Source organism: Pristiophorus japonicus, chromosome 14, assembly GCF_044704955.1.
Source record: "Pristiophorus japonicus isolate sPriJap1 chromosome 14, sPriJap1.hap1, whole genome shotgun sequence".
Lineage (NCBI taxonomy): Eukaryota > Metazoa > Chordata > Chondrichthyes > Pristiophoridae > Pristiophorus > Pristiophorus japonicus.
Genome location: NC_091990.1, coordinates 105,259,053 through 105,272,892, shown reverse-complemented (window position 1 = coordinate 105,272,892; position 13,840 = coordinate 105,259,053). Strand labels below are relative to the sequence as shown.

Here is a 13,840-nt window from a genome sequence, read left to right as displayed (position 1 = left end):
TGTTTGCCACGCACGGCCTGCCTGATGTCCTTGTAAGTGACAATGGGCCGTGCTTTACCAATACTGAATTCAAGGAATTCATGATCCGCAATGGGGTCAAACATGTCATGTCTGCCCCGTTTAAGCTAGCGTCCAATGGTCAGGCAGAACGAGCAGTTCAAACAATCAAGCAGAGCTTGAAAAGGGCAACCAAAGGCTCACTGCAGACTCGCTTATCCCAAGTCCTGCTTAGTTACCGCACAAGACCCCACTCGTCACCGGGGTCCCTCCCGCTGAACTGCTCATGAAAAGGGCACTCAAGACAAGGCTCTCGTTAGTCCACCCTGAGCTACACAAACAGGGAGAGAGCAGGCGGCTTCAGCAAAATACATATTATGATCGCGCAAATGTGTCACGCGAAATTGAAGTAAATGATCCTGTATTTGTGTTGAACTATGGACAAGGTCCCAAGTGACTTCCTGCCACTGTTTTGGGCAAAGGGTGTTTGTGGTCAAACTCGCAAATGGACTCACCTGCAGAAAACACTTGGACCAAACCAAACTCAAATTCACGGACTATCCAGAACAACCCACAATAGACTCGACCTTTTTCGACCCTCCAACACACACACAAGTGGCAACCAACCCAGCGGTTGACCACGAAGCAGAACCCATCACCCGCAGCAGCCCAGCAAGGCTCACCACCCCCAACTGTCCAGCAAGGCCAGCTGCTCAGCAGCCCAGCGAAGGCCCAACAAACGACTCACCAACACCAGCACCGAGATGATCAACCAGGGAAAGGAAGGCCCCAGATCAACTCACATTGTAAATACTATTGACTTGGGGGGAGGGGGGGGGAGTGTTGTTATGTATGTAAACCTATAATTACCGTGCCTAACCACCAGAAGGCTTATCTCCCGGAGTCCCAAGGGATCCCACAATCCCTTGGGAGCACCTGTATATAAGGAGGCCTCACAGGCTGGAGAGGCACTCTGAGATCTGTAATAAAGGAATACGGTCACACTTACTTTGAGCTTGCAGTATCTAGTCTGACTCTTTATCCAAGACTTAACAACTTCTTTACACAGAGGGTGGTAGCAGTGTGGAACTCTCTCCCACAAAAAGCAGCAGATGCTGGGGGTCAATAAATCATTTTAAATCTGAGACTGATAGATTTTTGCCAGACAAGCATATAGAGCGATAAGGAACCAAGACAGGTACATGGAGTTAAGATACCGATCAGTCACAATCGGATTGAATGGTGGAACAGGCTCAAGGGGTTGGACGGCCTTCTCCTGATCCTGTATTCTCCACGATTCTTGCTGTTGTTCACGATGCTCACTGATCTGTGTATATGACACTTCCCTATTTCCTGTTGATGTGTGTGTCCGTAGTGATGAGTGGGTAGGTCATAAACCGAAGTCCATACTGTGGGCGTGTGTTCCTTTGTGCGACCCGCCCACTCAGTGAGCGACCCTTCTCCAGTCGGGGTGGAAAGGCCTGTTGAAACAGATAAATCGAGTAAGTCACTGCATATAAACAACAAAGACTTGCAATTCTACAGTGACTTTCACGACCTCAGGATGTCCCAAAGCGCTTTACAGCCAATGAAGTACGTTTTGAAGTGTAGTCACTGTTGTAATGTAGGAAACACGGTAGCCAATTTTCACACAGCAAGATCCCACAAACAGCAATGTGATAATGCCCAGATCATCTGTTTTTAGTGATGTTGGTTGAGGGTTAATTATTGGCCCCAGGACATGAGGGATAACGCCCGTGCTCTTCTTCCATGGGATCTGTTACATCCACCTGAGAGAGCAAACAGGGCTTAGGTTTAACATGTTATCTGAAGGATTATGACAGTGTGGATTACAGAATTTACAGAATCCACAGAATGGCGAACAACGGATCAGATGAAAAGTACAATGCGGGAGACAATTGGGAGGACTTTATAGAAAGGCTCCAGCAAAGCTTTGTAACTAAAGCCTGGTTAGGCGACGATACGGCAGACAAGAGAAGAGCCCATCTCTTGACCAGCTGTGGCTCGAAAACATACGCTTTAATGAAGGATCTGTTGGCACCTGAGAAACCAGCAAGCAAGTCGTTTGAAGAATTGAGCACACTGGTAAGAGACCACCTGAAGCCAGCGAGCAGCCTACACATGGCCAGACACAGGTTCTACAACGACAGACGCTGTGTGGGCCAGAACATACCCGACTTCGTGGCGGAACTTCGGAGGTTGGCTAGTTTATGTGTGTTCTCCGATGAACTGAGGAGAGAAATGCTGAGAGACTTTTTCATTGAAGGAATAGGCCACGCAGGTATATCCCGAAAGCTCATAGAGACCAAGAACCTGACCTTGGAGGCAGCAGCACTGGTTGCACAGACATTCTTGGTAGGGGAAGAAGAAACGAGGTTGATTTACAATGAAAGTACGACAACTAACGAAATAATGGAACAAGGAGTTCACAGCATTAGACAAGCTGCTACCCCCACACACAGACAAAACTGGCAGAACAGGCTTTCGACAGCAAGCAGTGGCAACAGAAGCCATCAAGGGCCACAAGAACGGCCGTTCACACCTCATTAACCCACAATGCGAGCAATCAACTACAAACTGAGAGAAGCTCAAGAGAGATCAGCCAGACGCAGCTCATTCTTTGCAAGCAGTCTGTGCTGGAGGTGTGGGGGTGGGCACTCATCAATGGAATGTCGATTTCAGCAGGCTGTTTGCAGGAACTGTGAATATACAGTGCATTTGGCTCGCATGTGCAAAAAAACGGCAGCTCGGCTGGTATACGAATCGGAAGGGTTGGAAAGCGGACCAGAAGACGGTGGGGACAGTACCCGGGACACCGATGTACAGCGGGTCAATACGATCAATGGCCGCTGCTCCTACGACAGGACGCCTCCTATAATGATGAGGGTCCTACTCAACGGGATATCTGTCAACATGGAGCTGGATACAGGAGCGAGTCAATCTCTCATGCGCGCTCAACAATTTGAACAACTGTGGACGCATAAAAGAAACAGACCAAAACTCACAAGGGTCGACACCAAACTAAGGACTTATAACCAAAGAAATCGTACCAGTCCTCGGCAGCGCCATGCTCTCTGTCACACACAAAGGGACAGTGAACCGACTTCCCCTGTGGATTGTCCCCAGAGACCCCCCATCACTGCTGGGGAGAAGCTGGCTGGCAAAACTAAACTGGAAATGGGATGATGACCATGCCATGTCATTAGAGGAATGGACCTCCTGCTCAACAGTTATAAAGCGATTTGAACATCTCTTTCAGCCAGGTGTGGGCACTTTCAAAGAGGCCAAAGTCAAAATCTACATCACACAGGATGCTAGACCGGTCCATCACAAGGCCAGAGCTGTACCCTATGTGATGAGGGAAAAGATTGAACACGAACTAGACAGGCTTCTGCGGGAAGGCATTATATCACCTGTGGAATTTAGCGACTGGGCAAGTCCCATCATCCCAGTCATGAAGCCTGATGGATCTGTACGAATCTGTGGGGACTACAAATCTACCATAAACAGAGTATCCCTACAGGACCAGTACCCGCTGCCCAGAGCGGAGGACTTATTTGCCACATTGGCTGGAGATAAACTTTTCTCAAAATTAGACCTCACATCTGCGTATATGACGCAAGAATTGACCGAGGAATCTAAGCTACTCACCACCATCAACACACATCAAGGCCTTTTCATGTACAATCGATGCCCATTCGGCATCAGGTCGGCAGCTGCCATATTCCAGCGCAACATGGAGAGTCTGCTCAAGTCCATCCCGGGGACGGTTGTATTTCAAGACGATATACTTATCACGAGCAGGGACACCGACTCCCATCTCCGTAATTTGGAGGAAGTACTAAAGCGGTTGGATCGGGTAGGCCTACGAGTCAAGAAATCCAAGTGCCTGTTTCTCGCACCCAAGGTTGAATTTTTGGGCAGAAGGATTGCCGCTGATGGAATCCGCCCAACAGAGTCCAAAACAGAAGCAATCGCCTGGCACCCAGGCCCCGGAATGTCTCAGAACTGCGCGCCTTTCTCGGGCTACTCAATTACTTTGGAAACTTTATGCAGAACTTAAGCATGCTGCTGGAGCCTCTCCACGTGCTACTCAGGAAGGGGTGCGATTTGTTTTGGGGGGACGCCCAAGAACGCGCCTTCAATAAGGCATGCAACCTTCTGTGTTCCAACAATGTTTTGACTTTCTTTGACCCAGGTAAAAAGCTAGTTCTCACATGCGATGCGTCAGCGTATGGGGTCGGGTGCGTTTTGCAACATGTCAATATTAATGGCAAATTACAACCCATAGCTTATGCCTCCAGGTCACTTTCGCGGGCGGAGTGCGGGTACGGAATGGTAGAGAAGGAGGCGCTCGCGTGCGTGTACGGTGTCAAAAAGATGCACCAATCCCTTTTCGGGGCCAAGTTGGCATTAGAAACTGACCACAAGCTCCTCACGTCCCTCCTATCTGAGAGCAAGGCAATAAACGCCAACGCCTAGGCGCGAATTCAACGGTGGGCACTCATGCTGGCGTCCTACGACTATACCATAAGGCACAGACCAGGCACAGACAACTGTGCCGACGCGCTCAGCAGGCTACCCCTGGTGACCACGGAAGGGTCTGACGAACAGGACTGTGAGATAGTCATGACAATCAATGCCTTTGAGTCCACAGGTTCGCCTATGACAGCTCGCCAAATCAGAGCCTGGACGGCCAGCGACCCTCCGTTATCCTTAGTAAAAAGATGTGTCCTAACCGGCGACTGGGCAGAGGCTCGCGATGCTTGCCTCGAGGAATTAAAACCCTTTCACAGGTGCATGCATGAGCTATCACTACAAGCAGACTGCCTGATGTGGGGCAGCCGAGTAGTCATGTGTCTGCGAGGCAGAGAGGCATTTGTCCGGGAGCTCCACCGCGAGCACCCAGGGATCGTTCTCATGAAGGCCATAGCCAGATCCCAAGTCTGGTGGCCTGGTATTGACGCGGTCTTGGAGCTCTGTGTCCGAAGGTGCACCATTTGTGCCCAACTCAGCAATGCCCCAAGGGAGGCTCCACTGAGCCCCTGGCCCTGGCCTACCAAACCGTGGTCGCGGGTGCACGTAGACTATGCGGGCCCATTCATGGGCAAAATGTTCCTCGTAGTTGTAGATGCATTTTCAAAGTGGATTGAATGCACCATTTTAACCTCCACCACTGTGGAGAGACTCGTAACCATGTATGCAACACACGGAATCCCTGACATATTGGTCAGTGACACTGGTCCGAGCTTCACCAGCGCAGAATTCCAAGACTTTATAATTGACCACAGCATAAATCACGTCAAGACGGCACCGTTCAAGCCGGCCTCCAACGGCCAGGCGGAGAGACCAGTGCAAATCATTAAACAAGGCATGCTTAAAATCCAAGGTCCCACGCTGCAGGGTCGCCTGTCGCGACTGCTGTTGGCATACAGACCTCGTCCGCACTCACTGACTGGGATCCCCCCCCGCGCAACTGTTAATGAAAAGGACTTTAAAAACAAGGCTCTCATTAATTCTCCCAGACATGCACGAAATCGTTGAGGCAAAGCGCCGTAAGCTGACTGAGTACCATGACAGAAATTCGAGGGGGAGATGGAATGAGATAGGGGACAAAGTGTTTGTACTAAACTATGGCAGGGGTCCCAAATGGCTTGCAGGGACAGTAACGGGTAAGGAAGGAAACAGACTACTGGTTGCACAAATGGACAATGGCAAAACCTGCCGGAGGCATGTAGACCAAGTCAAAAGCAGATTTACCAACAGCACTGCGGAACCAGAGGCAGACTACAATGTGGAACTCGCACCACACCTGGTGGACAGACAGAGGGAACAACCTGAGGAAAGGGCAATCCCAACAGACAGCCCAGGCGAGTCAACAACAGTCACACCAATCGAAACAGACAGCCCAGGCGAGATACCAGCAACCACACCCAAAGAAAAACAGACACCAAGGCAAACAACTGAACCACAACTCAGACGCTCCACGCGAGAGCGTAGACCACCTGAGAGACTGAACCTATAAAGACAATAAGACCTTGGGGGAGGGTGATGTCATGTATCTTACATTATTATATATAACTGTATCCTAACATGCTTTACATGACTGTAATAAGATATGACCTGTAACCACCAGCATACCTTACCACCAGGGGTGCACTTGCAAGAGACAGGTATATAAGGACAGGTCTCAGGCAAGTGCAGCATTCCAGAGCTGTGAAATAAAGGTGCAGGTCCAGAGTGACCTTGACTTCACTACATGCCTCGTGTGAATCTGTACTGAGGGGACAGGACTTTACAGGACCCCTGGAGGAAATCAGGCCGCCCTGAAAGCAGCAGGAACTGGGGCCGAATCCGCTGAGGTTTTCCAGGCGTGGTTACCGCCAAGCAACCGCCATCAGAAAGGTAACTTTCATAATATTTATTACCTTTCTGTGAAGTAGGAGAGTTGTTGCTGGCTCCAAAGCATTCCTGCCATCCAGTCCTGTCCCCTCCTACCTACCCTCATAATCGCTCCTGTGAAGCGCGTGGGACAATGTTAAACACGCTGTATAAATGCAAGTTATATCGGGCTAGAAATTTGATAGGTTCGCTCCTTCTGTTAGTGCCTTGCGGGGGGGGGGGGGGGGGGCGGCGCTAACAGGGCACTAAGGAGTTAACAACCGGGCACGGTGAATTCAGTGATGCCTGTGAACCTCAGTGCCGGTTCAGCGTTGGCACTAACACTTACCGCCTGGGCCTCTCGCGTCTCACAGATCGTGACGTCATAAAGTGCGCAGCGCCCCGTTACCGCCCCGGATGTGAAATTGCCCCCCGCCCCCTGCTGTATCGCCAGGCGTCAACAATGGCAGCAAGAGGCGGCGTTGTGAACTCGGACGGCCGTTTGAGGAGCTGTAATTAAAGGGAATGGTTTTCAGCGAGTGCAACCTTTATTATTTGCACCAGTTTGGTGCCTGCGCAAAGTTTCACTGCTGCGCGATGCCCAAGTCCTCCACTCTCCGAGAGTGTTTGGGGCTGTCCTGGTGCTCACGCAGGTCGCCTGGCAACGCAGAACTGATGAAGCGGGTTGTGCTGCATCACTGGCCCTTCCCTTTAAGCGAGGGAAGCAACCTCTGAGGCCGTTAGCATTACACTGCACATTGCTCAGCATCTGGCGCTACCTCCCCGCTCTCGCACTTTAACGCCCCAAGAGAAGTGGTTAGCACTTGATTTACTGCCCCATGTCCCTCTCAGAGTGCTAAAGCTGAATATCGCTGGAGGGGAGAATGATTCGCGCCTGGCGATACTTTTTCCAACTGTTCAAAATGTCCCAGTCTCGGCATCGTTGTATTTCTCGCCCGAATCATTTACCTGCTATTTTACATTTCCTTTCTATCTCGAACATTTGTCTCCCTGTCCACTGACGGAAGGGGGCAGTGTTTTCTGATCCCAGCTGCAGCAGACCGTGTGAACCTGACTGCGGCACTGAGCGGGGGCTGAGCGGAGACCCTTACGGAGGCAGGTTACCGGAAGACCCTCGGGGAAAGTCAGCCATCCTGAGAACGACCAGGAGAAATACGGGGCTGTCTGGGAAGAACTTTAGGTTACACGACGACGACAACAACATGTATTTATATCGTGCCTTTAACATAGTAAGACATTCCAAGGCGTTTCACAGGAGTGTTATAAGACAAAACAAATAAACGTGACACCGAACAGGCTCTTACTCCCTGTGTGGACGAGAGCAAGGGTTGCAGGGAGGATGAACAAACTGATCACAGCACCGTGGTACAGGCGGGGTGAGTAAAAAGAAACATTGTAGTAGTCGGGGATAGTATCATTAGGGGGATAGATACAGTTCTCTGCAGCCATGAGCGTGAGTCCCGAAGGCTGTGTTGCCTGCCTGGTGCCAGGGTTAAAGACATCTCCGCAGGGCTGAAAGGAACTTGGAGTGGGAGGGGGTAGATCCAGTTGTCGTGGTCCACGTGGGTACCAACGACCTAAATAGGACAGGTTCTGCTAAGGGATTATGAATAGCAAGGAGCCAAATTAAAAAGCAGAACCACAAAGGTAATAATCTCTGGATTACTACCCGAGAGACAAGCAAATTTACATAGCTTAAATAAGATCAGAGAGTTTAACTTGTGGCTCAAAGACTGGTGTGGGAGAAATGGGTTTTGGTTCCTGGGGCACAGACATCAGTACTGGGCTAAGAGGGAGTTGTTCCGTCAGGACGGACTCCACTTGGAACGTGCTGGGGCTAGGGTCCTGGCGAACCGAATAACTAGGGCTGCAGAGAGAGCTTTAAACTAATTAGTGGAGGGGAGGGTTCAGGTGAACAAAAACCTAAAAGCTCAAAGAACAAGATGAAGGCAATAGAGCAGGGTAGCATTGGGGGAAAGGAAAACCAGAGCATGACAGGAAGGGACGGAATCTATAAACATAAGAGTGTATCAGAAACTGGGACCATAACATGAGAAAAGGGTAAGAAAACACATTTAAAAGCTCTTTATCTGAATGCACGCAGCATTTGTAGCAAATTAGATGAGCTGCCAGCACAAATAGTTACAAATGGGTATGATCTGGCAGCCATAACAGAGACGTGGTTACAAGATGACCAAGACTGGGAGCTAAACATTCAGGGGTGTTTGACAATTCGGAAGGACAGACAGAAAGGAAAAGGAGGTGGGGTAGCTCTGTTGAAAAAGGATAGAATCACTGCAATAGTGAGAAACTGTAGTGTATGTAGGCACCTTTGGTAATGACTCCACAAGGCAGGGTATGATACTTAAACGGTGTTCACCTGTATTCCTTTATTTGCAGCTCCTGAGTGAGGACAACAAGCTGTGAGTTCCTTTTTATACTGTGTGCAGTTGACCCTTAGGTCTCCAGCAGCAGCACCCTCTGGTGTACAGGTAAGATGTGTACAGTGTAAGAGTACATTCAGTGTTGTAGAACAGTGTTACAGACATCACACAGTAAACAGGCATGCATACACAACAGAAACGATATTGGCTCAAATGATCAGGATGTTGAAATAGTTTGGGTGGAGATAAGGAATAATAAGGGGAAAAAGTCACTGGTGGGCGTAGTCTATAGGCCCCCTAACAGTAGCAACTCTGTTGGGTGGAGTATAAACCAAGAAATAGTGAGAGCTTGTAAAAAGGGAACAAATCAAATTGGTCAGGGTTGAGGAAGGGTTCATAGAGTGCATAAGGGACAGGTTCCTTGAGCAGTATGTAACAGAACCAATCAGGGGGCAGGCTATCTTAGATCTGGTCCTGTGTAATGAGACAGGACTAATAAACAATCTCCTAGTAAAGGATTCCCTTGGACTGAGTGACCATAGCAGGGTTGAATTTCAAATTCAGATGGAGAGTGAGAAAGTTGGATCTCTAACCAGCATACTAAGCTTAAATAAAGGAGACTACAAAGTTGTGAGGGCAGAGTTGGCTAAAGTGGACTGGGAAAATAGATTACAGTGTAGGACGGTTGATGAACAGTGGTATACATTTAAGGAGATATTTCACAACTCTCAAGAAAAATATAATCCAGTGAGGAGGAAAGGGTGTAAAAGAAAAGATAGTCATCCGTGGCTAACTAGAGAAATAAAGGATGGTATCCAATTAAAAACAAGGGCATGCAAAGTGACCAAAACTAGTGCGAGGACAGAAGATTGGGAAGCTTTTAAAACTCTGCAAAGAATGACTACAAAAATGATTAAGAAAGGGAAGATAAACTATGAAAGTAAACTAGCACGAAATATAAAAAGAGATAGCAAGAGTTTCTGCAGGTCTATAAAAAGGAAAAGAGTGGCTAAATTAAATGTTGGTCCCTTGGAGGACGAGATTGGGGAAATATTAATGGGGATCATGGAGATGGCATAAATTCTGAACAAATATTTTGTATCAGCCTTTACGGTAGAGGACACTAACAATATCCCAACAGTGGATAGTCAAGAAGCTATAGCGGCGGGGTGAGGTGGGGGAGGAACTTAACACAATCACAATCACTAAGGAGGTTGTACTCAGTAAGATAATGGGACTAAAGGCTGATAAATCCCCTGGACCTGATTGCTTGCATCCTAGGGTCTTAAGAGAAGTAGCGGCAGGGATAGTGGATGCATTGGCTGTAATTTACCAAAATTTCCTGGCTTCTGGGGAGGCCCCAGCAGATTGGAAAACTGCAAATATAATGCCCCTATTTAAAAAACAGGAAACTATAGCCCACTTAGCCTAACATCTGTGGTTGGGAAAATTTGGAGTCCATTATTAATGAAGCAGAAGCAGGACATTTGGAAAAGCAGAATTCAGTCAGGCAGAGTCAGCATGGATTTTTAAGAGAAAGTCATGTTTGACAAATTTGCTGGAATTCTTTGAGGATGTAATGAACAGGATGAATCAAGAGGAATCAGTGGATGTGGTGTATTTGGACTTACAGAAGGCATTTAACAAAGTGCCACATAAAAGGTTACTGCACAAGATAAAAGTTCACGGAGTTGGGGGTAATATAGTAGCATGGCTAACTAACAGAAAACAGAGAGTCGTGATAAATAGTTCATTCTCGGGTTGGCAATCAGTAACTAGTGGGACCCCATCATTGCTGGGACCCCAACTATTTACCATCTATATTAATGACCTGGATGAAGGGACCGAGTGTAACGTAGCCAAGTTTGCTGATGATACAAAGATGGGAGAAAAAGCAGTGTGTGAGGAGGACACAAAAAATGAGGGGGTTGACTTATGAGGAAAGGTTGAGTAGGTTGGGCCTATACTCATTGGAATTCAGAAGAATGGGAGGTGATCATATCGAAATGTATAAGATTATAAGGGGGCTTGACAAGGTGGATGCAGAGAGGATGTTTCCACTGATAAGGGAGACTAGAACTAAGGGACATAATCTTAGAATAAGGGGTTGCACATTTAAAACTCAGACGAGGAAGAATTTCTTCTCTTGTAAATCTGTGGAATTCGCTGCCTCACAGAGCTGTGGAAGCTAGGTCATTGAATAAATTTAAGACAGAGATAGACAGTTTCTTAATCGATAAGGGAATAATAGAGTTATGGGGAGCCGGCAGGGAAGTGGTCCTGAGTCCATGATCGGATTAGCCCCGATCGTCTTAAATGGTGGAGCAGGCTCGAGGGGCCGTATGGTCTACTCTTGTTCCTATTTCTTATGTTCTTATGTTCTTATGAGCCACATAAGATGAAATTACGGCAGGTGACCAAAAGCTTGATTAAAGAGGTAGATTTTAAGGAGCGTCTTAAAGGAGAAAAGCGAGGTGGAGAGGTTTAGAGAAGGAATTCCAGAGCTTAGGGCCCAGGCAGCTGAAGGCATGGCCGCCAATGGTGAAGCGATTATAATCAGCAATTTGAGGAGGCAGGTATCTTGGGGGGTTGTGGGGCTGGAGGAGATTACAGAGCTAGGGAGGGGCAAGGCCATGGAGGGATTTGTAAACCAGGATGAGAATTTTGAAATCGAGGCGTTGCTTAACCGGGAGCCAATGTAGGTCAGCGAGCACAGGTGTGATGGGTGAGCGGGACTTGGACATGGGCAGCCGAGTTTTGGATGACCTCAAGTTTACGTAGGGTAAAATGTGGGAGGCCAGCCAGGAGTGTATTGGAATAGTCGAGTCTCGAGGTAACAAAGGCATGGATGAGGGCGTCAGCAGCGGATGAGCTGAGGCAAGGGCAGAGACGGGCGATGTTACGGAGGTGGAAATAGATGGTCATAGTTATGCACGACAGTAGAAACAGCATAGGAAGCATGTTCAATGACAGCAGGCCATCGGATTAATTTCCAGACTGCCGCCTGAGACTAATAGGGAAATTGAGGGGGTTGGTGGGGGTGAGTGAGGGGGGAGGATGGGTGAATGTAAACATGTGTCGTGAAAGCACATAAATTGGATAAATACTTAAAAGGAAATAATTGCAGCGCTGTGGGGAAAGAGCAGGGGGAGTGGGATTAATTGGATCGCTCTTTCACAGAGCCGGCACAGGCTCGATGGGCCGAATGGCCTCCTCCTGTGCTGAGTATGATTCACACTGAGTGGGGTGCAGGACAGGGCAGGACATCTACACTGGTGTTTTTCACCATTTGGGGAAAGTAAGTGCAGTGTTTTGAAGGGTAGAAGAGAAGGGAGATATCAGGACCACTGTTTGAGGGATGGTGGGGTGGGGGGGCAGTGAGGAGGTGGGGGAGTGTGTGAGAGAGCCCAGGAGCAACACTTTGGGGGGGTGGGGAGGAGAAAAGTGTTTGCCTCCAGACTCATAGCTTGAGGATTTCTGAACTTGAGGTGAAGGATTGTTGGGTAAACCCACAGCTGGAGGTACAAGCCCACGTACTGCTGCACTGTGTGCAATTACTGGTTTGGATGGAAGGTATTGTCGGATGATTTTGGGTGGCCGGTTTGTCAAATGCTGCTCGTGGCCGCCAGGTTAACATGGTGCCAGATTGTCAAGCAGTACCAGCCAGTTTGTCCGTTTGGTGACTTACGGTTAAAGTCAGCCCCTCAGCATCACTCGGTCGTCTGGACATCTGAACCCTTGTCAGTAGACGGGAGGTATCGGGAGTAACTACACCTGCAAATGAGGGGCAGACAGAAGATTTAACACCAACTTGGCAAGGAAAATCACACTGTACATTGGCTTAGCAAGTAAAACACTGGATGTGTCAGCCGAGACTTAGTGGGTAGTACTCTCGCCTCTGAGTCAGAAGGCAGTGATGAGGGAGTGCTGCACTGTTAGAGGGGCAGTACTGAGGGAGTGCTGCACTGTCAGAGGTGCCGTCTTCAAGATGAGACGTTAAACCCAGGCCCCATCTGCCCTCTCAGTGAGCATGCCACCCACTGAGCCAGGGCTGACACAATGACAGGAGCGTGGGGATGGGGTACTTGGAGGCGATGGGTTGTGTGATGAAACCTCCCAGACCAACACAGTCAACCTGTGGACGAGGTATCGGAGAGGTGCACCAGCCTGGAAAACCGCACACCTGTCGGAGCGAGGTTCTGAGGAAAGTAGGCAGGGAACATGGCAAGATAAATACTCCCAGAGGGAAGAGAAAGAGTTGGGGATTTGGTGATTACTCATACCTGGTAAGGAGTGCGATGGCAGAGATACAAGGCTGGACTGTAGATAGGATCTAATGTCTGTCGCTTCCAAGCTGCTGCGTTCTGAGATGCTGGAGGAGTTGCACTGGGGGCGCACAGCCTTTGAGGAAAACAGAGCGGAAATACTTCTCCCCCTAGGGTAAGACATGAGAAGATTGGTATTAATATTAGTTCATTATTGTTCAGTCCCCTCAGTAAAATAGAGCTCCACCTGATGCAATAGCAATAAAAGGTCATGTGGCAAGGTCACATGATCACAGTTTCTGTTAGGAGCCATCTTGTATTTATTCTGCTCACTGCTATAAAGTAAAGTGCAGCTGAGCGAACGGAGAGAGGTTGCCCCAGGGCTCAGTGCTGGACACACTTCAGTCCCGATGTGTGTGGATGATTTGGATTTGAATAAAAGGGAGCACAATCTCAAAATCTGCTGGTGACATAAAAGCAGGAGGTTTGGCTAGCTCTGAGGAGGAGTGTGAAAAATGTCTGGAAGGTTAGGGGAAAGGGCAGACGGGTGACAGATGCAGTTTAATAAGAAGCTGTGTGAGGTAACAGATTTGGGAAAAATAAACAAGGGCTGGGAGTGTGCACTAAATGGAAAGATGCTGAAGGGTGAGGATTAACAGAGGGACTGCGGCGTTCAAATACAGAATTCCCAAAGGTGCGAGTGTAGCGAGATAAAGTAATAAAACGGCCAATAGCACTTTGGGATTTATCAATGGGGACAGAGAATATAAG

At 48.5% G+C, this 13,840-nt stretch overlaps 1 long non-coding RNA gene across 1 annotated transcript; it reads right to left on the bottom strand.

Moving 5' to 3' along the window:
* Positions 1 to 1,401: 1,401 nt before the first annotated feature.
* Positions 1,402 to 13,200, bottom strand: LOC139280017 (uncharacterized). The gene is made up of 3 exons (XR_011596584.1): positions 13,088 to 13,200; positions 12,493 to 12,578; positions 1,402 to 1,478 (listed from the first exon to the last, which is right to left on the bottom strand). It is a non-coding gene; the product is annotated as an uncharacterized lncRNA (long non-coding RNA).
* Positions 13,201 to 13,840: the final 640 nt, after the last annotated feature.